Source organism: Haemaphysalis longicornis, unplaced genomic scaffold (assembly GCF_048455015.1).
Source record: "Haemaphysalis longicornis isolate Haplotype H1 unplaced genomic scaffold, Haemaphysalis longicornis Haplotype H1 scaffold_12, whole genome shotgun sequence".
Lineage (NCBI taxonomy): Eukaryota > Metazoa > Arthropoda > Arachnida > Ixodida > Ixodidae > Haemaphysalis > Haemaphysalis longicornis.
In genome coordinates this window covers 79,426,940-79,454,439 of record NW_027526225.1, presented here as the reverse complement: position 1 = coordinate 79,454,439, position 27,500 = coordinate 79,426,940, and the positions used below count along the sequence as shown (strand labels likewise).

General features: G+C 46.1%; 2 protein-coding genes across 7 annotated transcripts in view; one reads left to right on the top strand and one right to left on the bottom strand.

Annotated features, from left to right (window-relative positions):
* Nucleotides 1-27,500, bottom strand: part of LOC144162848 (uncharacterized) — a 369,290-nt gene that overhangs the window by 135,797 nt on the left and 205,993 nt on the right. The window lies entirely within an intron of this gene.
* Nucleotides 1-27,500, top strand: part of LOC144162845 (multiple PDZ domain protein-like) — a 283,629-nt gene that overhangs the window by 221,251 nt on the left and 34,878 nt on the right. The gene's annotated exons all lie outside the window — the stretch shown is intronic.

Sequence of the window (27,500 nt, the reverse complement as noted above, 5' to 3'; positions counted from 1 at the left end):
GTCCACCAACTGTCGCTGGTCCTCAGGGTCCGAACTGCACAGCGCGGCCTCCCACTGTTCGAGGGTGGGGGTGCGAATAATGGGGGCTGCTGGTGTGTTTTGGCAAGCCGGCGTGGTGTGGTACAGTGTTGGATGTTCGCTGCAGTGTGGGCATGTTGGTGGATACGTTGTGGAGTGTATGATGTGCAGGAAGCTAAGGTGGGGGTATGTGTTTGTCTGTAGTTGCCTCCAGGCTACAGCCTCCTCTCGGGTGAGCTTCTGCTGCGGGGGTGAGTAGGCACATCTGGCAAGGCGGTGGTGTTGCAGAAGTGCACGGTACTGCTGCTGGATAGGCTCTGGGTCACGGAGCGACTGGTGCGGTGCCCGGAGAGTGCATGCTCGGGCTGTAGCGTGTGCTCGCTCGTTTCCGTCGAGCCCTGCGTGACCTGGCGTCCATATTAGTACAGTATACATCGCAGGTAAGTTACGCTGGAGATGGTTACAGAGGCAGACAAGACCCGGTAGGCGATCGGTGTAACTGCGCATGTGCAGGTGTACCGGGTACCCCACAGGGGCCGGTTCTCCTCACCGCTATAACTCTCTAAAGAGACGTACACATTTACGTGAAGGCGCACGTGAAAACGCACGGTGCAGAGGCGAGTTTTGGGTCGTACAACTGCAGCTAAAGATTTCTTAGAGTTACATTAACGATTTTTCTTTTCGATATTCCGTTAATGGCAGAACATTGGTGTGGAGATAGATCTAGTAACTGCCACTGGACCTCAAATGTTAGCTCCACCGTGCCCTACACACATTTTGTAGCTTGCTTCAGATTTGCGTTTTAACGCGAAACGTCTTCAGGCGCTATTCACGCAGCACTTTCGGTGTATAGTAAAAAACAAACATACCGAGGTTCCCGGGACAGGAAATTGACTTCGTTATAAGAGGTACTTCCAATAAAGCGATTTCGTTATACTCGGGGTCTGCTGTACGTAAGCGGTCGGTTCTCCTCCCTCCCAGCTGCTGTAGGACAGGTGGCTTAGGGAAGGTGAAACCACTGCGGAAAGTGATATGTTGAAAGTGAAACATGCTCATCGACTGGGTTCAGAACCTTGTTTTCCTCCACTTTCTTTGAGTCACCTCAAAAAAGTGTTTCAACAAGGAAAAATGATGAGCTACTTCACCTTTGGCTTCCTCAGTGTTCTTGACCGGTGGCTTTCATTTCTGTGCATGCATGCGGGCGTATGTGCGTACGTGCATACATACATACGTGCATACATACATGCATACATACATGCATACATACATACATACATACATACATACATACATACATACATACATACATACATACATACATACATACATACATATCTGAGCCAAACAGCCGCTTAACTAGATTTCAGCAAAATATGCAATTCTGTGTCCGATAGTACTTAGTTCCTGCCATCTCAGAAGTGTGACAAATTTCTTTTTGACTTCCGCAAACTTTTAGATTTCAGAACTTTCCTCCAGCTGTAAATTACATAAAAATTTGTGTCTTAAATACTTAGAAGCAGCTGTATGACAGCCAGTTTTGTTGTTTTTGTTGTTGTTGGCTGCGTTGCTAGGTATGCCAAATCGGAATGCATTGCCTTGACTGCGAGCGTTCTATCTTACAGTGGCAGCTATAATTGGCACCCGTCCGGGGTTTCGCTTGTGTTACAGTGCCTGTAAAGCGTGCTTCAACGCACGCACGCGTGATAAAAAGAAAGCCAACGTCGTCGTCGTCGTCGTGGGGGGTGGGGTGGCGGAGAACCCAAAACAAACGCGAGTTCACTAAAGTCGTTTCAACTAAAAAACAACGGCATTCCGCGGCCGCTGCGGCACGGGCTACAACGGCCTTAGCGTTTCTCTTTTATTTGTGAATAAGGGTTATTTATTTATTTATTTATTTATTTATTTATTTATTTATTTATTTATTTATTTATTTATTTATTTATTTATTTATACCTTACAGGCCCATTGAAAAGCATTGAGTAAGGGGGGTTACATTTTTAAAAGAACATTAAAAAAAGTAGTGGGGAAAAAGAAGAAAAGACAAATACACAATATAAAGTTTGGGTAATCGGCTTACAGACGTAAATGAAACACGTCATACACGTTTATAACAGGCAATTATCACAAACGCACAGGGTTTTTGTGAAATCAAAAACATCAACAAACACTCAAATACAAGGGGGAAAACACCCATAAACAGTAACAATATTATTCTGGCAATTCATCATTACACAATTACTAAGAAAAATGTCGGTGCAGATTTTCGGTAAAGCTATCTTGATTAAGTATGGATGCAATTTGGTCAGCAAGATCATTCCAGTGCATGATTGCTCGAGGCAATGCCGATGAATTGAAAGCAAGCGTCTTGCCAAAAATGCGCGTGAAACTACCGTAATTACCCGATTCTAACCCCCGATTCTAACGCGCACCCGATTTTCCCGAAAAAAAAACGCAAAAACTTGCACCTCCGATTGTAACGCGCATGGAACTTTGTGGGCAAGAAAAACGAATGCGAAAGAAATGGGCGATTTATTTCCCGAATTAATATCACTCATCTCACTCCTCGTCGCTCTCCGCTGACCACAACATCTTGTCTTCGGTGCCGTCAAGCGCGTTCGCGATGCCACACTTCTGAACGAACCTTCAACCATGGTCGATGGGATCGTGGCCCACGCCTCGCACGCCCATCCCGCGAGCTTCCCTAGAGGCGCACGCTTCAACCGACCGCTCGTTCTGAACGCGTGAGAGCCGCTGCTGCCATTGCTTATCAAGCGCGCAGGTGGAACGATTTGACGATTTGTGTGATCGCCGATACAAAAGCCTGGCGCTATGCTTCGTGCGTCCGAAAAGTCGTTGCTAAAAGCTTTGGCGCCACCTTGAGAAGGCCATGGCGATGGGTTGGACGAAATTTCCGCTATTTCGGCAGTTTTGGTTTAGTATCCGATTCTAACGCGCATGCGATTTTTCGACCTATTTTTCCGGAAAAACAGTGCGCGTTAGAATCGGGTAAATACGGTATGACTATTATGAAGGCGTCGTGACGTTCGTACTGGAACGTTAAGAGAAAACGGGGGTAGGTCTAACGCGAACTATGTATTTATGAAAAAGGCATAATAGCGCGACAGTGCGAGGGGTATCTAGCGGCTGAAGTGATAACTCTTGTTTGATTTGGGTGACGCTAAGATGACGGTCATACTTGCGTGTAATAAATCTGGCGGCTCTGTTTTGAATATTCTGTAAGCGTTCCGCATATTTGTGCTTTCGCAGTTGTGTAAACGTTGCTTGGACTGTCAAAGTTAGCGTGATTTCGTGCGAGGGAAAAAAAAAAGTGGCGAGCAGAGTTCGCTTTTAGGCTGGCCTTCTTCTTCAATTCTTTTTTCAATACACGAACACTAGGTGTGTCAGCTGCAAGAAATATGTACGCGTAGTCTTAAATCTGGCACAGTGTTACCACGTACCGAGGCGGTGCTCAACGTTTCATAAAAAGGCTAATCTTGTCAGTCGTTTCAGTCATTCGAGAAGTTCAGTGAATGAATGAATGAATGAATCAGTCAATCAATCAGTCATTTCATAACTGGATAAATCACTGGGCACGCACTACGAGGGCCGATCAAAAAAAAAGTCTGCTTGCGTAGCCTGAAGTCTAGCGAAGAGCAGCACATACCTGCAAAAGTGTATTGACGGCACTTTCGCTCATCCTAACGAACGCACGTTAAAGGGAACAAGCAAGATCTATTCGGACCCGTTTAGTGACGCAGATAAACCAAACGTGGCTTGCTTGTGCGCCTTGGATGAATTATCCTAATCAGATCGTCCCTTAATCTATTTTACGGCGAAGCTATCTATGGCGGGATCCAGATTTTATGGCGCCCGCACGGAAAACTGTACTGTGAAAAGGAAGAGTGAGAGCCAGGTGAGAGTCAAAGAGCCAACAACAAAATCAAACACAGCAAATTGTGTATCTCTATGTACTTGCCCAAACGATATAAACATGCTAATCACATAGTTATATAAAATTAGTCTAATTACATAACGCGTAATTACTTAATGAGGAGCAAGAGCTCTACCAAGGACCGTGGCTGCTTCGCTGCGCAACCATCTTCACATAGTGGAATGGCCGGTGATTTTTAGTGCACTGCCTTAGTCCTCGTCGTTGTTCGTTTACAAGACACCGCCATGGTATGAATCTTACCAGTATATTGGCCATGAAGGTGAATGGAGACCACGAACTAGTTCTCTGAGAGGATTCTCCAAGAGTGATAAGTGGCCGCTCGTGTCAGGACGACTCCAGCCGTATAGCCTCCCAGATACGCAAGAAACAGAAAACGAAGCGGCGCGTAGAAGAAAGGAGCCCGCTTTGCGAAACGATCAGTTATGCTCTTGTCAGGTCCGAGCAAAATGTCCGCTTCGCTGCGAGGCGCTCGATGGAGGCAGCGTTCCCGGGGCACCCGCGACCGTGCCGACCATTAGCAGCGGCTGCTGACAATAACGCGGCGCGGCAGTGGCCCTAGAATTTTATTGATGTCGTCAAACGACGCGGCCTCTTCCGAAGTTGTGCCCGCCCTGGTTGTTCACGTGCGGCGTGTCTTTGTTTGTTTGTTTGTTTGTTTGTTTGTTTGTTTGTTTGTTTTTTCGATCGCGCTGATGTTCGATGCTTCGTGGTGGGGTCTCTGGACCGCGTCGGCAGCCCCCCGGGTCCGCCCCTATCTTCCCTCCTTTTCATTTAGCTGCGGTAGTGTCATTTCGCGAGAAAAAGAAAGGCGTCGTTGTTGTCTGCGTGAAGCTACGGCGACAAAAGAGGCTGGACGGAGTGTTTTTCGCCAGAATGTCGAAGTGCTGCTTTACAGCGAAGTCTCTCGTGGGGACGGGACTTTTCGTGACGTGTGTGTGCACAAGAGAGATGGGCCGAAACCCGGAAAGCTAGAAACAAAAACGAGAAACAAGCCCAGAAGAGGATTAACGCGGTACAGCCGCTAATGTGTCTCTCCAGGACACAAAGGACACCTCCCTATTTGCCTTCCGGAAGACCACGTGAACATATCAAACCCCAAGGTTTCAGGGTCGTGCCACAAACACGTGCACCGCTATAGCCGCCGATCACGTGAACACCGCCGCTTAGGGGGGCGGAGTGCATAGAAGGAGCGGCTCGGCACCTCACGGTTTCGCACAGCGGCTCATCTGCTCTGTAGTACCGGGTGGCCCTTCAACTTTTAACACGAGAGGGCTTTATTCCGGAATACACGAAGATTTCGCTGACGTCATATCCGTCACGGAAATGACGCCAGTACAACGAAGCAAGCGACCTGTATAGGGTGCATCCCTGCACACAGGGTCTTCTTGCGGGGAAGCAACCTTTAGTACTAAAGAGTACTTTATACTTAGGGTTGTTCTTTTTCGAATTTTATATTTTAACACGACAGTGTTTTATGCCGGGATACACCAAGACTTCACTGACGTCATATCCGTCACGGAAATGACTCCAGTACAACGAAGCAAGCGGCCTGTATACGGTGCATCCCTGCACACAGGGTCTTCTTGCGGAGAAGCAACCTTTAGTACTAAAGAGTACTTTATACTTAGGGTTGTTCTTTTTCGAATTTTATATTTTAACACGACAGTGTTTTATGCCGGGATACACCAAGATTTCACTGACGTCATATCCGTCGCGGACGAAAATGGCGCCAGTACACCTTTGCCGAAGCGACCCGCCAGCAGGACGTCGCTCGCCAAGCACACCCGCAAGACAGCCGCCGTTCCGCAAATTATGATCGACTGCAGATTACGCTGCAAATTTCACTTTCGCGTTTTACCGATTCCTATGACAGAGGAATCAACCACAGTTTTTTTAACCGCTGAGGGGGCTCCTGATAGTGCCACATCTTTTTTGGGCAGCGTGGGGATACCTCGTGTGCCCAACGAAAAAACACAACAAAAAAAAACTTTGAAGGCCATATGCGTATACTTCAAGGCTTTGTTTCCATTGCTGTTTTAGAAAAGAGAAACATCATGCGCCCCTGGTGGCTGCGTGACGAACTACATCGGTTCGCAATGTCTTTTGAGTCGATCTTCATCTACAGAATTTTCTTTTTCAACTGTTTCGTCGTAAACGTGTGCGTTTTTGTTTTTTCACGCTCAACTTGCATGGGTCAGAAAGGCTTTAAGTAGGTTAAACTCCGCTCTGAAAACTTTTTCTCGACCTCATACAATAAAGTTCTCTCTCTCTCTCTCTCTCTCTCTCTCTCTCTCTCTCTCTCTCTCTCTCTCTCTCTCTCTCTCTCTCTCTCTCTCTGTTGTGTGTGTGTCGCCGGAGCCGAGGGCCACGAATCGGCGAGAATGATGGCTAAAAGGGAATGTCACTGTGAAACAACTTATCTCGTAAACATGTAATTATTTAGTCGAAACACGGCCTGCGATTCCTGGAGTTTACTCTGATAAGATAATTAGACGATGTCTACGTTGTGGACGCCGAGCTGGGTTTTTTTTTTTTTTTTTTTTCCCACAGTTGGCACCGTCTCAGTTCTCCCGTACCGAACTGCTAAATTCTTAGTGTCGCATGTGCTACAGGACCGTGATCATCACCTTTGCGCTCCCAAACTCTACGGGGTGTCCCAGTGAACATTTCGGGGCTGTGTTCACCATGACCGCTATGCTATAGCTGTCAACGTGCCATGATCGCTTGCGGTCGCTCCGCGTTTTCCTGAACTGTGCTCAAATTGATAGTGAACATTTCTCCAGTGCGTGTTTACCACTTTTTTTTTAATTTTTAACCTGACCTACTGAACTCATGACCACTTGTAGTCGCTCCGCGGTGCCTTAACTCTGCTGAAATTGAAAGCGAACACTTCTCCAGTGCGGGCGAACATTTCTCCAGTGTGTTTTACCACTTCTTTTATTTTTACCACGAACTACTGAACTCTGTCTACAGACCTCGTGTCGGTGTGTTTTTTTTTTTTTTTTCATTTGTTTTATTAATCACCCGACGTAGCTTGTTAAGCTATCTGCTGGACAGACCTCGTCAACGTCATTAAACTGCATTCGTTCTCTCTCTCTCTTAGTGTCGCAACGCGCAACAGTCAAATCACAGCAAAAACGGTGGGTGCTAGCGAACGAATATAGTACACACAGCCATCGAGGAAGCTGTGAGGGTTTATAAACGGCCGTAGAACCGGTTATGGTACGGTGGCCTGCGATAACCTGCTGGCGTCACCGCTCGTGCCCCATGTCGGAAAACTGGATGTGCGCATGCGCCGACGTGGCGGCGCTGTACGGGGCTTCGTAGCCAACGGAAACAATCGAACTCATAGAATGCCGAAGTATCCATCCATTTCGAAATGTGGGTGCGGGGGGTGCAGTTTAACTTACTGAGTCACTGGGCTTTACCGTTTAGGGAAGCATCAACTGGTCTGCTGTATGTATCAGCAAAGAACGATTAGAATGTTGGTGGGGAAAAGGCATAAAAGCGGCCATTGCAACCATATATAATTTTCATCGGGGCGTAATCTAAAAGTAATATCAGTGGAGTTGAAAAAATTTCTCCCACCTCCCCTCGCGGGAACCCGTGTGTAGATGCGACGCATAGGGGGTTCCGTTGTTTCCGTTAGGTTGATTCTCCCATCGCGTGAAACGTGCCGCGAACCCCCTGCCGCGGCTATGACGCAGCACAATCCAACACAATCCACTTTAATCCAATCCAAGCCAACCCAATCGAATCCAATCCAATGCCCCTCGCGAGAGAGTGTTCGCTATCGGAGAGGAGAGGGGGTGAGCGGCGGAGAGCCCGGCTCGCGCGGCGAGGATAATGGGGGAGGGGTGTGGATGGACAACAACAACGCCGTATGGAAGGGCAAGGCGAGTGAATGAGATACAGTCGCACCTAAAAAAAAGTAAATTGTAGATAAGTAAGCTGGCGAGATGACATATGTGATAACCCCGATTCAAAGGGGGATCGTCATCCTCATCATGCTAACAAGACCGGCTTTTTGTCCTTCTGCGGTATATCTCTCTGCGGTAGCCATTTTTCAGGTTAGGAACCGCCAAACGGACCTGCCAGGCCGGTTTAATTTCGCCCCCGTGGTCCTAGTGGGCCCGAGTTCCGTTGCAGCGCTTGCAGTCTCAACTGCGAACATGCGAAGGCTGAATTCCGAAGGCAGCAGCGCCGCGCGCTGGCGTGATGCCGCTGTGATAGGCACCGCGGGGGGTCGGCGTATACGTAGTCCGCCTTTGTTCAGCAGCCGGTTCGTGCGCCCAGCGGCGCGCGCTGCACCGAATTAGCGAGTCCCGCGCGTCACTTAGTTTAATAAGTCTGGTAACCTTGGAAGGGCCGATAACGCGCCCTGCGACAGCGACGTCGCAGGAAAAAAGCGCTTATTGCGCCACCGACGACAGCCAGCCAGCGTGATAGTACCGCGGGTGTCCCGTTCCGACCGTGTTCTTCCGACCTGACTGCGGCTCTCTCTCTCTCTCTCTCTCTCTCTCTCTCTCTCTCTCTCTCTCTCTCTCTCTCTCTCTCTCTCTCTCTCTCTCTCTCTCTCTCCCGGACGACTATAACTGAGTTGCGCTTTCTTGTTTTGTTTCTTTCGTTCTGTGTCTAATGTCCTTGATTCGATTTGTATCCGTACGAATTCGCGTAATCGGTCATACTGCGTTCGTTCCCACGGTAAAGGCGCTTTCGGAGGAAAACTGTGCGCATTCTTGACATTTCGGGGCATTTCTAAAGAAGACACTCTTTCCTGGGTTACTTCTTTGGTCTGTCTGCGTGTCTGTCACTCGATTCAGCCGCTTGGCCAAAGCAAAGGAATGTTTGAACATTTAGTATGTATAGTATACAGGGTGTCCCAGCTATCATGCGCCAAGATTTAAAAAAAAAAGAGTAACGGCGTAACTCGAAGAAAACCTAGTGCATAATTTTGCAGTACTGTGGAGAAGCGGACAGTATTTTTTTTTCGTTAATGAGATTTAATTAATAATTGCAATAAGTATCTAACTCGAGAAGTACTGTCCTAATCACTAAAGTGTCAATGAGGCACTTGTAGGTACCCACGAGGGGCATCTAACTGCGGTATTTTCAGCGAAGAACTAATTGCGTGCGCATTTATTCTGACTGATAAAGAAAACCCGCGAAATATGAAAAATACCACATGACGGCGCCTCCGCGCGCTTTGTAAAGCAACGCCCTCAAACAGGCTGCCTCTGAGTTAGCCAGAATGAAATAAACAAAAGAAAGAAAGAAGAAATCGCGACCGAGTTTGTGCCTTATCCATAGAGTTCTTATCTTCACACGCGCCCCGCGAATCTTGCTGTTGCTGCTCCTTCCATGCATGCCATTATCAAGGTGATGCGCTGTCTCTTCGGGCGGGTGACAGGCGAAGCGGTTGCTTTCAGTCAGCTTATTTGGGGACGCTGCTTTACAATGCGCACGGAAGCGCCGTCACGTGGTATTTTTCATATTTCGCGGGTTTTTTTATCAGTCAGAATAAATGATTGTGCAATTAGCTTGTCGCTGAAAATACCGCAGTTAGATGCCCCTCGTGGGTACCTACAAATGCCTCATTGACACTTCAGTGATTAGGACAGTAATTCTCGAGTTAGATAATTAATTACAATTAATTAGTAAAGTCTCATTAACGAAAAAATTACTGTCCGCTTCTTCACAGTACTGCAAACATTATGCACTAGGTTTTCTTCGAGTTACGCCATTGCTCTTTTTTTTTTAATCTTGGTGCATAATAGCTGGGACAGCCTGAATATCTTGCATGGCTCATGCATGTCTACACTAAAACAAAGTAAACCTCTCGCATATGTGAATAAAAATGTATGCTTACATAACCGAGGGTGCCAGCGTTCATGATTACGCGTTGGATTCGTTTCGTTGCGATAGCAAATAAAAAACTACGCGTTAAAGGATTTCATAAAAATAAAATAAAATAACTGTGGTTGATTCCTCTGTCATATAGGAATGGTAAAACACGAAACTGACCTGTGCAGCGAAATCTGCAGCTGAGCATGATTTGCGGGTCGGCGGCTCTCTTGTGGGTGTGCTTGGCGAGTGACGGCCTGCTGGCGGGTCGCTTCGACAAAGATATACTGGCGCCATTTCCGTGACGGATATGACGTCAGTGAAATCTTCGTGTATCCCGGCATAAAACACTTTCGTGTTAAAATATAAAACCCGAAAACGAACAACCCTAAGTACTAACGTACTCTTTAGTACTAAAGGTTGCTTCCCCGCAAGAAGCCCTGTGTGCAGGGGTGCACCCTTTACAGGCCGCTTGCTCCGTTGAACATCGCGTCACTTCCGTGACGGATATGACGTAAGTGACATCTTCGTGAATCCCGGAATAAAACAATTTCGTGTTAAAACAAAAATAGATTGATCTGTTCCAAGCAGAACAAAAAAATGATTAAAAAGACGCGGGCTGTCCCAACAGGTGGCGCGCGAGCATTGCGAGCGCGGGAAAATTGAATAGCATTTAGCAAACCTCGATCGCGATTATGGTGGGACCAAGACAAGAGGGGAACAGGGTGAGAAGTGGGCGGTCTATGGAGGAAAAGCAGTTCCGTTGCATGGGCGTCAGAAGACTATCGTCTTTCAACGACATCTGCAGCGAAGCGAGCCAGAAAGGCGGCCTTTTAACAGCGGATCAAGCTTGAGCTTTGTCCGGTGGCGTTAGCACAAAAATACCAAAAAAATGCGCCGCCTGTATAGAGTGCACCACCGCAGATAGGGTATTATAACAGTGAAGCCGGCTTTCGCGCCTGCTCGAGTGTGAGCACAAGGGGCATATGCGCATGCGCACCCCTTACTATGCCATTTTAAAGGTGATAAGTCTTTCTTGGGCTACTAAAGTGCAAGAAAAATTGGTGCAGCTTGCACTAGTAGTGCAAGGCTGGAGAAACATCGGAGCTGGGGGCCGACGTAGCTTCTTCTCCCCTGGGATCCGCTGTTAGTGTGGGGGACGGAACAGAACGGCCGTGTGAAATCTGGCTAAACTTGACCTCACCCCTCAACAGTTCGCCTATAGGTTAGCAAGTACATGGGAAAAACCTAACAAAATTTAGCCAAGCCTAACAAAACCTAGTAAAACTGAGCAAAACCGGGAGACGATAGGTCGACCACCAAATTAGCTGTTTCACCAGGCTTGCACCACTGATGCGAGCTGCGCCATTTTTTTTTGTTCCTTTCGTTTTGGAGAATTGACCCCTGTAGAGGGCAGTCGTAGATGGCAGCCGTTAGAGTTCCTGTATATAGCTCCCGCAGCTCCCTGCGGGAGCTATATGCAGGAACTCTAGCAGCCGTATAGGGCACTGCACTGCGTAGGGCAGTGCCATCTACAGTGCACTGCGTAGAGGGCACTGCGCACGCAAGATGGCGGGAAAAGTTCTTTGATAACACCAAAGGGCGTGCATTACTTTTTGAAGCCCGGGCGGGTCGCTAGCGGACAAAAACGCTTATCCGCGAGCCGGTACTGGAAGAACTGTGCGCAGGCTGCTGCAGAGAGCCAGAAACCATGCGACATATTGTAACGGAGTGCAAAAGTATCTGTCCAGTCCTCAGTAAAGCCCTTGGCTTTAAAGGAGTACTGACACGAAATTTCAAAGCTGTGATAACTATGTAAAACGCTTCCTTTTTATCAGGAGATATCTCCTAGCAAGTTTCAACAGCAACAGTTGAGCGAAACATATTTAAAATCCATTTTAATCTTCGCCCGCACGAGAAAGCCCAGAGCGGGCCGACATGACGTCATGTGCTACTTGCCCCAAACTGCCGACGTCGGGGCTCCCGTGACAAAGCCGACGCGCTGGCTGTGGTTGGCGCGCGCTGCTCGGGCGTGTGTACACGTCATGGTTTTGAGACTGACGTCATGCTGCCCGGGCCTGTGGGGAGGGCGAAGACCTCGGCCGGTCTGGGCGCGCGCTTCCAGAGAGGCAGCGATGCGGCAAGAATGGTGACGTCATGTGATACATCCTGTTATGGCGGCCGCTCGGCGTTTTTCAGTCGAAACCGAAACTGGCACGAATAAACGACGCCGTAAATGAATGTTTACGCTGCGCTCGACCGTCTAATCTGTCATTCTATGCTTAGTGGGCTGGTAGGCACGCATAGCAGCGAAAAAAACGTAACACGAAAATTTCGTGTCAGTACTCCTTTAAGGTTAACGGAAAAGGGAATCGGACAGCAGTAGAGGTTAGTAAAAGAAGGTTAGAGTGTTGGTGGGAGTAGAGCAGAGAAAAATCTGGGAAGACACGCGAACAAAGCAAACTATCGCAAAAATTTCATAAAGTTTATTATTATTATTATTATTATTATTATTATTATTATTATTATTATTATTATTATTATTATTATTAGTATTATTATTATTATTTCGGCGAGGTGATTGTGCAGTGGCGTTACGACTGAGGCCACTGTGCAACGCCACCCCGTTAGCCGCTAATCATCATCATCGTCGCTTGAAGAGAAAAAGAAAACAGTTCCATCAGTGGGCTGTTCATACATTCATCGATAGATCGCGCCGGTAGGCGAAGTCTCAACGATCGTCGACCAAGTATACCACTTAAGCACGATGCACGACAAAATATATATATATATATATATAAACGAACGTTAACCTCGAACGCAGAAGCACTTTCTTCCTCTTGCGCCCTCTGGTGGGAAAGTACAGCCGGCCTCACACAACGGCTGCCTTCACTTCGGTATTGACCGCGCCCTCTGTACAAACGCTTGCTTTTTTTTTTTTTTTTTTTTGCGCTTACGTCGTGAGCTCGGCGGTGATTCTTCTTTGAGTGCTCGCACTTTGCTTAACTTGTTTCCACGGTCACGGGCGCCATATCGATCTTGTATGCCTTATGCTTTCGCCGCGGTGGCGTTTTAACATCTTGCCTGGAGGGGTGAGCACCGAAGAGAGCTAAAACAACCCGTCGCGAGGTACACGAAGAGTCTGGTACATAAACTCTGCCGCCACGTTGGCGAGAAAAAACAACCCGAGGAAAAATAATTCGCCGCGTTTTTGCCTTTTTTTTTTTTTTTGTCAACGCAGTGCAGTGAGAGAATCGTGAGAATGGAGTAGTACGAGAGAGAGGGGAGTGGAAACTTAGGACTAGAGCTTCGGAAGTTTCCTTCCGTTATTTTTGTCGTTGTTGCTTAATCATTTGCGTCTTTGTAGTTTCCAGGCTTGCCTTGTTCTGTTTAACGCTGGGATGTTTTCCGATTGGTTACTTGTTTGCTCTCTCCACCGGCCCTTGCTCGGCCTGCCTAGAAGCACCTTTCTTCGAACAACGTCGTCGTTGTCGCCGACGTCGCCGCGTCCCCGAGGCGAAATACGCTTTGCGGATCGATCAGCAAGTTCCGACCCATTTTCGCTCGTTGTTCTCTTTGTTTTGTTTCGTTTTTTCCCTGCCCTACGTCTCCTTCCCAAGCCGCTGTCTTCATTCTTCGTTTGGGACTTGGAAACAAACTTAAATCCTTTTCTGAGTTTTCGTCTTCTCGTTCCACCGTCCGACCGCGGCGTGTACCTTTGATTGTGGCGTCCGCGACAGGATTCGTAGAATGTACGTTTGATTGTGGCGTCCGCGATAGGAAGCGGGCGGGTGCACGACGCCGGAGTGGTTGTTAGGGTGGAGTGCTTTGACGAGGAGGGCCCAGTTGAGCGCAGTTATTGTTGTGTGTCTGATAAAGAGAATGGTGCGGAAGAAAAACGGAACGAGTTTTTACTCGCATTCGGTTTTTAAACACACTTGCGATTTAGGAACCGTAAAGGCGAAATCGAAACGGAAAAGTGTCGGATCTAAATTATAATTGTCACCACTTGGGTAGCGCCCATCGTTTTAAGCACGAGGTAACGGTGTTTTTTTTTGTTTGTTTGTTTGTTTGTTTGTTTGTTTGTTTGTTTGTTTGTTTGTTTGTTTGTAGGCGGACGTGCATGCCATGTTCAGAAACGCCTTGTCAAAAATGCGGGCCAAAATTTGGAGGACACTTAAGCTTTGCATATCATTATCATTCGCTTTCGAATCACACAGTGACGTAATTGTCACAACACCGTTGTTCGTCTACGGTATTGTACTTACGTCATCGAAGCGCTGAGGTCGCCGCCCGCGATTGATGAAAACTTTCCGCTCCGTCTAGCACACCATCTGTTGAGGCAGTGCCACGACTCCGCGTGGGTTTCCGTGGGCGTCACGAGGTAACGCTACGTAATTTTCCGCTCAGGGTTGCTTTTTGCGACACGGGACCCTGAACGGTACTCTTGTTTACACTGCTGACCATTACTCATGTTTGAAGCGCGGACAGACGAAACACAAGAAGAGGACAAACACAAGAGGACAACATGGCGTTGTCCTCTTCTTGTGTTTCGTCTGTCCGCGCTTCAAGCATGAATCAGATCCAACTAGCTCAACTTTCCATTGTACTGCTAACCATTACGTTACAGAAGCCATTAGACTTTTTAAAATGTTTTCCTGTGTAGCGTCCGCTACAAATTTAAGTGTTTGTGTATGTCTGCCCATACACAAAACGGGGGAGTTGCCGACCAAACGCGGTCGCAAGGTTCTTCTGGACAGCTAGTAGAGAGCCCACGGCTGCACGTTAGAGTGGCCCTCCGTAGTTCCAAGAAAGTGGTAGTGAAGACGAAAGAATGAGAAAAGATCAAAGCCCCATTTTTGAGAGAAAGGTGAAGCAATTCTCCCACGCAACCCCAGTCAAAGTCTGTCCGAAATCCAAATTGCTTTCGGCCGTGTCGTGATGTCGCATGCGGATAGATAACGCTAGGGACCCAGGTTCGATTCCCACCAAGGGAAGCGTTTGTTTTTTCTTTTCTTGAAACGCTTGATGTGCCTTGGCGCATCATCATCAGTATCATAATCGTTTTGGCAGAACGATAATCGTTTTGGCAGAACGATAAAGTTGGCTTTTCTGCAATGATTCATCTCGAACATCGAACGCCATCAGTGATGATGCATAGAAAGCTTAAAACGGATGCCGTCTTTTTTTTTTATTATTTCGAGTGAAAAACGCAGTCGAGAGACAAAAAAAAGGGGGGGGGGGGGCGGGGGGTGCTGTTCAGGTAGAGTGCGCGCATACTGGGGAAGGAGGTGATGTTTTTGGAGGTGTCCGGTTCCGTCATTATCATGATCTCGACGGGATGGCGGGATGGAAGATTTATAGGCGGCCGATGGTGTAGAGTCTAAACGGAGTAGTTTGCCATCATATCGCACGTTTCAACCAATTAGGTTGGTAGAGGGATGTGACTTAACAGTTGTTTTAGGCCGAAGGCGTGCTTTTGCTAAAGGGCGTGACTCCCGTCTGTTCGGGCTAGTTGTGGGGGAAGTGAACTGGGATGTACTCATCTGATTCACTCTGGTGTCACTAAGGTCACGTGATGCGAACTGACCAATGATCATGGCGGTGGCACGGAACAATGAAGACCGTTATACAAGCTGTTTGGTGTTGTACTCACTGCTGCTGTCACAAACGGGGCAGCCGCCACGTCAAGCTGTTACGCAGCTTTTTGCGGCTGCTCCATCCTTGTACAAAAGGAAAATAAACGCTTTTATTATACGTATTTTACTTTTAGTGACACTAGTTCACTCTAGATGAAGCTGCTCTTCGAGAGTCGTAACCTTTCGGCTCCGTCGCACCGTGACATTGCACATGACTTATAAGGAAGTGTTAGAACAGGAAATATTTCAGTAAGTAGTTTATAGTTTGCAGCTGAATAGTTAGCTCCCATTGGCTTGCCGCATTTTCGCGCCAAAACGCGGTCAACTTTCGAAGCACATTTCGCGTGCCCTCAGCGGTTGCAGACAAGGTCGCAGTTCGCTCTACCACGACCGCGATCCCGCAGACTTTCTTTCTTTTTTATTTATTTTTTTTATTTATTTGTTCTGCGCAAGTACGCCCTTCGGCATAAACTAGATGAAGTCAAGCAGTCCCGTCTCCACAATAAAGTTCAGGAGGGGCCGTCCGACGGCGAAGGTCAGGTGGTCGTGGGCTCATTGATACCGATGATGTCGACCCTGAGCGATTTCAGTTGCCTACAGCCGTAAAATCTACTCCAACGGGGGATTAGGCATGGAGGAACGGAGTTTAGTCTCAAGCAATGTACCCTTTGTCATAAAGCTAGCCGAAAGTAGTATTTTTAGCGTGCATCGTAAAACAGACTTTAAAACAGACTTTTAAAGTCCGTTTGGGAAGGATTGGATCTGTAGCTTATCCGTTTCGCGTAATCTGGAGTGCCCTTTTCAAATGTCCAGGTCCTGGGAAAGCCACGCGCGCGCCCACTTTTCCAAGAAAACGCGCTTCTCCACCGTGCCGGCGAAAGCTGTCGGGAACGAAAGCGACAGAAACAGAACGGTTGGTCGAAGTGGGCCGTCCCGGCCGCTGGGCCCTCTCGACTACTTGCAGAATTCGATTCGCGAGCACCGCTCGATGCCCACCGCTTTGACACACTGGAGGAGCCTGGCTCGACGCGCGCCGCGACGAGACCACTCGTCGATGGACGACGATGGAGCCTCCTCGCGTCGTACTCGTCCGAGGAGGCCGCGCAGGGAAAGGGTTACGGTACAGAAGGAGCCCGCCGAAAGCGCTGACTACAGCGCGGCGTCAGAGCGCGCCTGGATCGAGGGACTCTCTTCTTCATTGACTTGACCCTAGCCCCCTCCTTGTCTCTCCTGAAGCGCTTGTTTGTCCCACTTTTTGCCTCCCCTCGTCTATCGGTTGGCTTCGACGAGTACGCCTCTGCCGGGCTTCGGCGCGCGTGATTCGATAGAGACGCCGCCCACGGTCGCCCGGTGCGGCCCGGACGCTCGCCGGGGCTCCGTGCCCATCTGATAAAGAGGCTTGGCTGTTCGTTCCTGGGGCCGGTTGAGGCTTAGTTGTCTCCCCCGAGCGACGTAGCTAAGCTTTCTGGCAGGCACTAACTTTCGCCGGCAGCTGGGAACGCTCTTGGCGGGAAATAACGTCGTTGCGGTCGGGGCGTCATTTGCTTTCTCTGGCACTGTCGGGAAAAAATAGACAAAGAAAAGAGCGGATGGTAGCAGGAGCTGCAGTACTTGAGGTTGCCAGAGTTGCCAGAAAAAATTGCTCTGCACAACCCCTCACTGTGGCGCGTATGCCGTCATATTTTGCTCAGTTGCATCGCTGTGACGTCATGTAATGCATTCCAAATAAATAAATGGCACAAACAAAATACAGCGTTTGCCCAAGAGCGAATTGAAAAAGACAATTTGTTCATTCACAAACTCGCATGATACCAGTGAATTAATGTTCATTTTGACACAACTCAAAAACAAGTCTAATCACAGTTTTTCTTGTGAAGGTCGGCAGCAAGAAATGTAGTGAGCTATTATAACATTGGCTGGTTAAGAACCCAAGCAACCATTGGACCTCCGTAGGTCCGTAGCGACGTCCGTAGGTCGTCCATTCTAGGGCCGATGGACGTACCATGTACGTCCGTGGGGCGTCCGGATTTAGCACTTCCGTACGTCCACGTCCGAAATTGGGTGTAGTTTGGATCTTCAGTAAAATTTTCTAGAATCACACAACGAGAAGCTTATGTTGCTGCTATGAATACTACACCGCACAAAACCAAAGCACTATTGGGCAGACAGGCGTACATTAACACAGTGAACTTGCTTCACGTGTTTCGTTAGTGGTTCTCAATTCTTATATATCCTTTCCCAAAGAGATCATTGTTAGAGGTGGTGAGGCGCTTCAAAAAAGTAAAAAAATTCGGCTTAATTTTAGAAATATGCAGATGAAACTTGCAATATACAAGTCCGGGTGTTGATGTACAAAATCTTTCTAATCGAAAAGCAGAGTAGCCTTTTCGTTTTTGCTTTTAAATTCAATGTAAGCCATTATTTGATGCTTCGTAGCAACTTTATACATCTACTGGCAGATGTCATTCTAACTTGTACATCCTCTTTCCTGGATGTCCACTGTACGTCCGAAAATGAACATCCAAACATGGACGTACATGGATGTCCACACTAGGCATTGGATGTTCGGTTGTATTTCGGACGTCCCATGGACGTCCGTGGTTGCGTGGGAAGGGAATTTGGACATTTTAAGCAGAGATTCTGCTGTCATCCTTATTTCGAAATGAAAGGTAGATGAATATGTGCATGTACGCCCAATCATCAGGGGCTGGGCAGGCAACGTTACTGCACACAACTAACTAGCAGAGGTGTAGGCCTATATTTGTTTCTGCCCGCCTGATTCAAAAGACGCCAGCGTTGGCAGCCAGACTGGGAAACTGCAAGCGCTACAAATAGTCGCCGCTCCAGTGATAGATTGTTAGGTGTCCGCTGCTGCTGCCTACCCCCGTACCATGTAGCTGTGGGCTTTTATGCAAGGCATTTGCTTTTTTGTTGTTGTCATTGGGATTTCCATGGTAGAGTCACTTTGTAGGAGCAGCCTCTTGCTTTTCCCTTTCCTTTCTTTCTTTCTTTTTTTCCTTCTTTGCCTTTCTACAGTCATTGGAACGCGGAACTTGTCTGCGAAGGGTCTCTTTGTTGAGAACCGCGGAAGGGCTTATCATCTATACCATCGGTAGAATGAAAAGAATGGGCCAGAGAATGCCCTGATGACCATTAGCAGCTTGTCTGTTGAGGTTTTCGCTCATGGCACATTCATTTTTGTCATATTTCAAGCTTTTGAACTGTTGTTTAAAGCTTGAACAGTTCAACAGTTCAAGCTTTTGAACTGTTGTTTTCAAACTGTTGTTACTGTTATAGTCGGTATACTTTCAAGCCCTCTGAGTTGTTGTCTTGCTTTCTGTTCCCATAGTGTGAAAAGAAATCTGTAATGTTCGTTTTAATTGCCATCTACATTTCTAATCTTTTCTACGGTGGGCTTGGAAACAACGGCAAATGTGTGCCGGAAAAGTGATCTTGGAGAGGATCGGCTCACAAATACTTAATTTCCAGGAATAGGGTATGTGTGAAAATGACAGAAAACTTGCCACCTCAATATTTACTTCTTTGCTGGGCTGAATTTCTTTTAATAAACGAAATAGTTTGCAGCACCCTCTTCAAAAGCAGGTTTGAATGAGGTTCTCGCAAATGCGAAAAACTTTCACGGCAGTTCGGAACAGTATAGGGCTTGCAGTTATTAACTGGAATCACCTTCTGGTTCTGCAGATGTCGTCTTTCAAGCAGTCGCAATATTTCTGGGAGACAAGAGAGGAGTGATGATTCCTTTATTCTGCTAGTCTTTGTTTCATTCATATTATTGTTTGCATTGGTTCTTCATTAGAGTTTTCTGCTATTTGGATTAAGGACGCAATTAAGCAAGAGATGTGAGTACCTTTATTTACAGCCTTAGCTTGCACTCGAGCGAAAACAAAGAGATTAACTTCGGTCAGATGAACTTGAAAACACACGCGTAATTAGCACACGCAGAGAAAAGGCACGCTGACGATAGACTCCAAATTAACACAGCTCATCAAACTAGACGCCTGAGCCAGGTCATAGGAGGCGCGTGCACTTACGTATGCATGTATTGAAAAGCTTTTGTCGCTGAAGCTCTGGTCGTAAATATAGCGGAACTTTAACTCACAGTGGGTCCGCCGCTCAAATTACAAAGGGTGTTGCATTGAGATTCTGGTTTTTCTCTTTTTTTTCTTTTTCTTTTTTCATTGCATTGAAAGACCAAGAGTTCCTGCTTCCCTTTTGTCCATGCCTTTTCTAGCTCCTTTTCTGTAGTATCATGTTATAACTTTTCCTTTCACATCAAACAAATCCAGAATAAAAAGGAAGGGGGGGGGGGGGATTTCCACACAATCAGCCAAGCATTAAGCCAAGCCAAGTCAGTGAATGGATGAATGCACGCTGGAAGATTAGCCTCTGCGTCACGGTGTTCGTTTACGGCTTTTGTTGATTGCTGGGGAAAGGAAAAAGATATTTAAATGAAGACACCAAGGCCGGAGCTGGCTCTTTGTCTCGTGCGTGTATCTGTAGCATGTCCTGTAAAATGTGGCTTGTATGGTGAATGGGCCACAATTTAGCAGTAGATTTATTGTTTAGCTGGATTGCTACAATCAAGAAAATAACGACATACCTAAAGTGAAGCCGGCTATCGAGCCATTCCCAGCTGCAATGCTTTCGTACTCGTTGGTCCGAAGTATTTTAATGTTGTTTATTTTGCCTGTTTATTTTTTTATTTTTCAGTGTATCTAGAAAAACAATCATTTAAAGAAGCATCTACATCAGACCCTTGTTATTTTAGTGTGTTACTTTAGTTAAATTACAGGGCAAGCCAGACTTTTCAATTTTGATTGAACTCGTGATAATAGAACCCTTTGTAATTATAGACCAAACTGCGATATTTAAAAGGCATAGTGACTCAAAAGGGGCTTGCAGGGATTGAAACAAAATTTCTCTGATTGCATTTCTGAATGCCCTTGTCTAGTCTATTTTGAGAAGAAGCTTTGCTAATTACTTAACAACCCTGTCACAATGACCCAAAGACATCAAAGGCATAAATACGCTTCCTATGTAGCCATTGTGGCAAACATACCCGATCTTTGCGCGCAAAGTATGCAATACGGCATCGCTTCCCAGAATCAGGATGGTATCAATTTCCCGGATTGAAAACTTTGCAAAACATGCCTCCTTTTTCAGAAAACGGAGGATCTGCGGCGTTTTTGGACGGATCAGGTTACTACATAAAGTGCGCTTGCGAGGAAATCTGCCCACTAAGTTGGTCGTTGTTTGCCCCGGTGTGTCGCTGGCTGTCTTTGCTTTGTGGCGGAGGATGAAATCTGATACGATTTAAGAAAGTGGGCCGGCGTTTTGCCGCAGTTTTGTACCCGAAAGCGAACAGACGAGGAGTTGTGAATGAAAAATGTGGAAGTGTAAGAATGTGGCAGAGGTGCGTTGCAGTGCTGCTTGAATTTTTCGGCTTTGCTGTTACAGTCGAACCTCATTATAATGTAGTAGTAGTATCTGGACGGTAATTTAGTTTGTTATATCCGATATTCGTTGGAACAGTAGAGCTAAAATTCGGTTCAAACCAATCGGTAACCTGGCTCCCGCAAAAATCCTTGATACAAAAACACATTGTTTTAATCTTCAAACCTACTATAAACAAGGTAACCCTTATCTTTCTCCTTGTGACATCTCAAGCTCAATGAACCAGAACATGAAGCGAGCAATTACAACAGAACAAAGTTCAGTTCACAAAACAGGCCTGCATTCCTATTTTTTTCGAGAAGGATGGCATCTTTGTCTGATGGCTATTCACAGCACTGAGCAGGTTGAAGTTTTTCACAGTGTTCACGAACAAAGGGGCCTTTTTTACTTCTGCAGTTTCGGACGCCTGGAGTTTTTCCAAGTAGCTTCTCAGCCTACTGGTCAAATATTTCTTCATTATATCCGACAGTGCACGGCTCTCGCAGTTTCACTTTCGTAATAAAAGAATAAGTGCCATTGAAATAAAGCATGACCAACCAAAGTTTGTATTTAGATCGCTATAGCCGATAATTCGCTATATCAGTGTTTGTTATAACGAGGTTCACCTGCATCAAGAAATGTATGCCGTGCGATGCTTGAAGCCACCTTATAGCCACGATATAACACGTTTAACAAATGGATATAATTCCTATGTCAGCACAGCATTGAGGAGGATGGCAGAATGAATAAGCTTATGTGCATGCATCGTCATACTTTAAGGTGCTTTTCAAAAACCAGCTCTGCTCGTTGTCGGATTCGTGGCTAGGGTTGTAAAACGGTGTTGTATTTTGCCTTCAGCTGTTGCCTGTTAGGAAGGGGAAATTGCTGTGGTATCCTCATGCAGTGTTACAACATGTAAAGAACACCTCACAAGCGACAAGTCAGATAGTAAATACGAAATGTCTGAAACCAGGAGCACTGTGTTATAAGTGCCTTAAAAGGACCACGGAAGTTTAGAAGACACTTCGCTAAAAACAGCTATACATTTCCTGATATCCTTTAGACTATTTAAATTGCAGAAATGAGCAGTTGTAAGTTTTGTGTGGCTTTTGGGACATTCCTGCCCTCTCTCTCTTGGTAATCAGCTCGCATTACAGTTAAATGTGAAGCCAGGTGTTTCGCAGTCGCTCTTTTTTACAGCCTGTTTTTTTAAAAAGTGAGGCATAGCACAGCTGAGTACAACTATGTTCTGGTTTCACATTACCCTGCAGTGTGACAAGGCGGCACTGCACAGGGTACACGCAAAAAAAAAAAAAAAAAAACAATTCTGGCGACGAGCGTGACGTAGTCGTAAACAAGAGTGGCCGCATCTGACAGTTCAGTTCAATTTCACCCTAGCCCTGTTTGAAACACATGCTTTGCAAGGACGGAAGAGACTGTCACTCATTCTTCAAGCAGCATGCGTGTCCGAGCTCAAATACACATGCTTGAACTGTTGAACTAGTGTCCTTGAAAATGTGCTCATTGCCAATTTGTTTAGCCCCGAATGTTATTGTGCAGAGTATAAACCCGGCGCTTTGCGTGAGAATTGAAAAGCTTACCTTTTTAAAGAATATACATAGGAAAGCTGCACCTGGGTTCGTGTTCATGTTTCGCTCTTAATCGAGCAGTCATTCGTCACTGTCACATCGGAGAGATGCCTCGCATTGCAGCCGTGAATCCATCACAGCCAGTTCCCTCGCAAAGGATGCGCAGATTCATAGCATGGCTATCACTCGGAGAGATTCTCAGGTGTGGCAGTTTCTCTCCGTAATAAAAAAAAAAGGTCTCTGTTTTATTTTATGACCACAGTTGAGCTCAGGTTGGAACATGCTGTTGCTTGCGAGGACCTTGTCATGCAGTCGTTACTTTCAAACTACAGTGGGAACAGAATCGAAACACGCGGTTAAATATTCCTGCGTTTCAAGTTTCCTTTCCTTTTCTATTTGCACAGTATACCGCATTTTGAAGGAACAGGAGTGGCACCAATTAGAGCACATTTGGAGCCTCGCTAATTGTCTCTAAACGAAGAACTCGGAACCGGCGAACATGAGAAAAGTATCACAAGGCGAACGCTGACTGTCTGTCTGACAAAGATAAGCAGCGGGTGTGCTTATCAGCTTTTGCTCTGTTTACCTATAGCAGCAACGCTGGAATTCACGTAGCTGCCGTGTTAGCATCCGGGCATTTCTTGCCGAAGGCTAGCTGGCGAGGTTACTTTTCGTTATGAAGTCTCTGCAATTTGCAGCACCTATTGCCCTCGCCTTTTTTAATGTGAATGGACAGAGTAAATCTAGCAACTGTCTTATCTAACTCTCCAGTGTGCAGCCACATGCATTTAGAACGTCATTGAGGCTGTAATGAGTTCTTCACCATAAAATAAGAGAAGGTGGTGCATCTTTGACAACCAAGTCTCCATAGTCTGGGAACCAACTAATACCCGTGCCCCACGTACACGAAAAATGACATTATGTGCTTAATGCCTTAAGTTTTAATGCCATTAATTTGCTGCTACACACAAAAAAATCTAATGCAATTCGCTCTAATGTCATTTTTGGTGTAAAGAGTTCCACACAACTCGTTCGCCTTTGCAAATGCCTTAAATCTGCCTCCTCTCAAACACGATGAGCACCAAACGAAACCAACAAAACTCTCAGCATCAGAGTGTTGACGCGAAAACGTAGCTGAACTGCGAAGTAAGACAATTTTTTGTGCACTCTTGGCGGCATGTTCTGAAGAAGACGAAGTTTCTTAAAACAGTGGCGAAAGGCAAAACATCGTGTTACTCGTCGTTTTGAATTTTTCGGATTTGGCAACTGCTGGCAGGTGACGGCAGCTGCTGAAGCCACTTTTAGAAACTGCTTAAAACCATTTTTTAGAGAACACTATTTCTCATAACGTTTTCTTTGCCAAATAACATTTTTAACCCTTGTAAGACATCTTTTTTGCGTTCAAAGCTTATAAAATATATTTCTCTTTTTGGTCGTTATCACATCATGCATAATAACACATTTAATGCCTTTGCGTTTTCGCCTGTAGCACGGCCCACCCAAATAATGTCATTTGGAATCTTAAGGCCTTAACCCCTTAATGTCGTTTTTCGTGTACTTGTGGCATGGGTATAAATTTCAAACCCCACAGCCACACCTTCAGAATATATAAAACAACAAAACTATAAAGAAATTTAAGCAATAATAAAAGAGTTAAGGGCAGAAAGTTGGGCTGATTGGTTACATGATAACATGATAATGACAGTATGTTGTTAGTGCTGAAAGACGGTGTACTGTTGAGCTGAAGGATGCAGATGTAATTCCGGCTGCAGCAGCCATTTTTCTACGTAGATGTAAACGACAAAAAGCCTGGTGTTTACACTGCAACAAGTGGCATACCTAAAGGTTCCGTGCTGGGTCCACTATTGTTTTCTGGCGAAAAGCGAAAACACTCGTGTGTCGAAATTTCAGCGCACATTAAAGATCCCCGGGTGTTTAAAATTAATCCGGAGCCCTCCCCTACAGCGCACCTCATAGCATGCGCCACGAAAATTAATTTTTTTTAATTTAAGAAGGCTGGACACAAAATATGAATACACAGGACAAAGGCTAGACAAACGGGCGTCTAGCATTTGTCCTGTGTATTCCTATTCCTATCTTCTGTTCTGCCTTTCAGTGTTAACAGTATGTCTTTGAAACAGGGTGCTAGATCATAAGCAAACCGTTTAACCGCAATCGGCATGCCCAAAAATGCCCCCCCCCCCCCCCCCCCCTTTTGTTGACAGACCGAGAGGAAGAAATAAAAGCTGGCACAGAAAGCGGTGAGCCTGGAAGGCGTGTTTATTACGTCTTGCTGACCCCCACGTAAAGTGTGACTGCTCAGACCCCTGGCGCGTACGTGGCAGCAGTCTTCGCTCGTTTGTTGCCATTTAAAACAGCAGGAAAGGGCCCCTGGGGTCGAGGTTATGAGGAGGTGACGGAGAAGGCGGGGAGGGGTGCGTTTATAGCCCGCTGGCCACGTTTGTTTGTCCAAGACGGCCTGCCCAGAAGGAAGGCATCCCAGTAGCCGCCAACCTCAAGCCACGGTTATGGTGGCCACACGGCAGTCAGAATTTGGCAACTGACTGCAGTTTTGGGGGGAGGGGGGGGGGGAGCAGAGTCGGGTTTCTCAAACATAACTTTCCAAAACCTCCCCCGCTGCGTCAGTATTTGTTTAGCCTCATTTAGGGCAACAAAAGGCTCGTGGCTGGGCCCAGCTTGCAGGCTTATGCGTTCCTAACTGTGGACTCGGGGCTTTCTCTGCACCTTATTTCACCGCGGCTCAATTCTCCTTGCTATTTTCTTTTTTGCAAAATGCTGCACGTTCATGTCCATCGGCTCGCAGCCCTGATATCGGTATCACCCAATGGTAATCAACTTGTAAACGCTGCAGAAGGCGTGAGAGCATTGATTTCTAAGGCAGTGGACAGTATGAGAAGCCGGAGTTGGAATTTTTACCCCCTTGGCTCTCCTTGCATAATTCCTTTTTATTTTTTCTCGAATTAGACTGCACTCTAATAGCTTTTGCTAGAAACTGTCTCACTGTAAATTACTCTTGCACTGCATGCTAAAAAGACATTGTGAAAAGGAAGTACAGGAAATTGCGGTCCTAGCCACAGGGCTATAGGACCTATGTATGTATATATATATATATATATATATATATATATATATATATATATATATATATATATATATATATATATATATATATATATATATATATATATATATATTTATATATATATATATATATATTATAAGTAATGAGCTTCGAATATAAGGCGGGGTATGACTTTGAGACTACGGATTTTGGGGAAAAACCTCACCTTATATTTGAACAAATACCATCATAATATGCCTGCTGGTGACAAGTGTTTAGAAGCAGCATCGCACGCTGACGAACATTTTGTGCACATTGAGCACTGTCGAATGAGGTCAGAGCCCTATACTAACTCTTACGGCAGCAAATATAAATTGCACGTCAACCACATTAATTCAAAAGTGGTGTAAATGTGTTAGTTATTATCTATTTGTAACAAAGTCAGCTGCACTAGCAGCGGCGACACCAAATAGTTGCCGGCTTGACGTTGACATAAAGCCACAAATGAAACAGTTTTGGTGATTAGATCTTTCGAAAGCCACCGATTTCCAAACGCTGTTTCCAGAAAGCTCTCTGTGATAAAGGTCAACAAGAAATTAACGGCAAGGCAAGTTTAGTCAGAACTGCTGTCGAAATACAGAGAGACCTTCATTGCTCCTGGCCGTCGATTGTTCTTGGCACGTGCAGAGGACAAATACAAGTTCATCGATAAACACTCGGCAGCGAACGGAGGCACCTTGTTGTTTCATGGCCTGCTTCAAGGCATCGAGGGCCAACAATGCCTCGCTGCCGATTCCCGTCAGCCTAGCGTCCTCCCCAAACAATGCAGGCAGCCACGCGTTTGACAGGTCCAGTTTACTGACAGGCGCCTTGACAGCCGCATTTCCTGCACCTGCGGAAATAAGCGGCGGGGTGTTGCCCCAGTAAATGCTTCACGCGTGGGTGGCTGTCGTTTTGTGAATGGGGAGTTCGTACTGGGGGGAAGGGGGGGGCAGAAACGACTTTTTGCTGGTATGCCTGCTGCCTGCAGTAAGGCTCTTGTTTTCAGAAAGGTCGTGAAAAATGCTTCACTTGCGCAGGTGGAGGGAATGGCATGGGAGGGGGAGGGGCAAGACACCTAGGAGCTGCATACAGCTAATCTATGTCGTGGTTTATCATATTCAGCAGCAAAAAAGAAATTTGGGCCAGTTGGTTCGGAATCATGATTTAACAGCGCAAGGGACGAGACGAGCAGAAAGACACGGAACAAGTGCCGACTAACAACTGAATATTGATTCAGACCGAAAAACAGAAAGCACACAGAGATGTGCGTGCACCATAAATGCATTATATTAAAAAAAGAAAAAGAAAGAAGCAAGCAGGCATTATCATGTCTCCAGAAAATCATATTGTGTCATATTCTCTTGCGAATTATCAACTTATGTTGTTTAGCCATACAGTAAATTCCTGTTTAGGATGAACTCAAAGGAACCTTTGAGACTTTGTTCATATTATCAGAAATCTGTCTGAAGCGGATGTTTTTTGCCTTGTGCCTCTTACGAGAGAGCGAAAGTGTTGTTTATGGAATTCGTCATAACCGAGTTCATCTTAGTAAGAGTCTACTATACTGGAAGCTAGTAAAGCTACCTCAAGAGTTTTAAGCAATGTCACAGCTTCTGCATTATTTCAGAAGAAAGGAACAGCTTGGTGCTTCAGACAGGGGTGGTTATTTCAGGAGTTAATTATAAACTTCAACTTTCATGGGAAATTGCCCTGGAGGCATCGTTTATGTCTCTAGGTCACGCTCTAGGTCACATCTAACTATTATTATCACAGCACGCGGTGAAGGATATTTGCCTGACCTCTAAATGAAAGATACGTTTTGTTTTCCTGCTATTATAAAAGTACTTATTTTTGGGCAAATGAAACGCAGTCACGAGCAT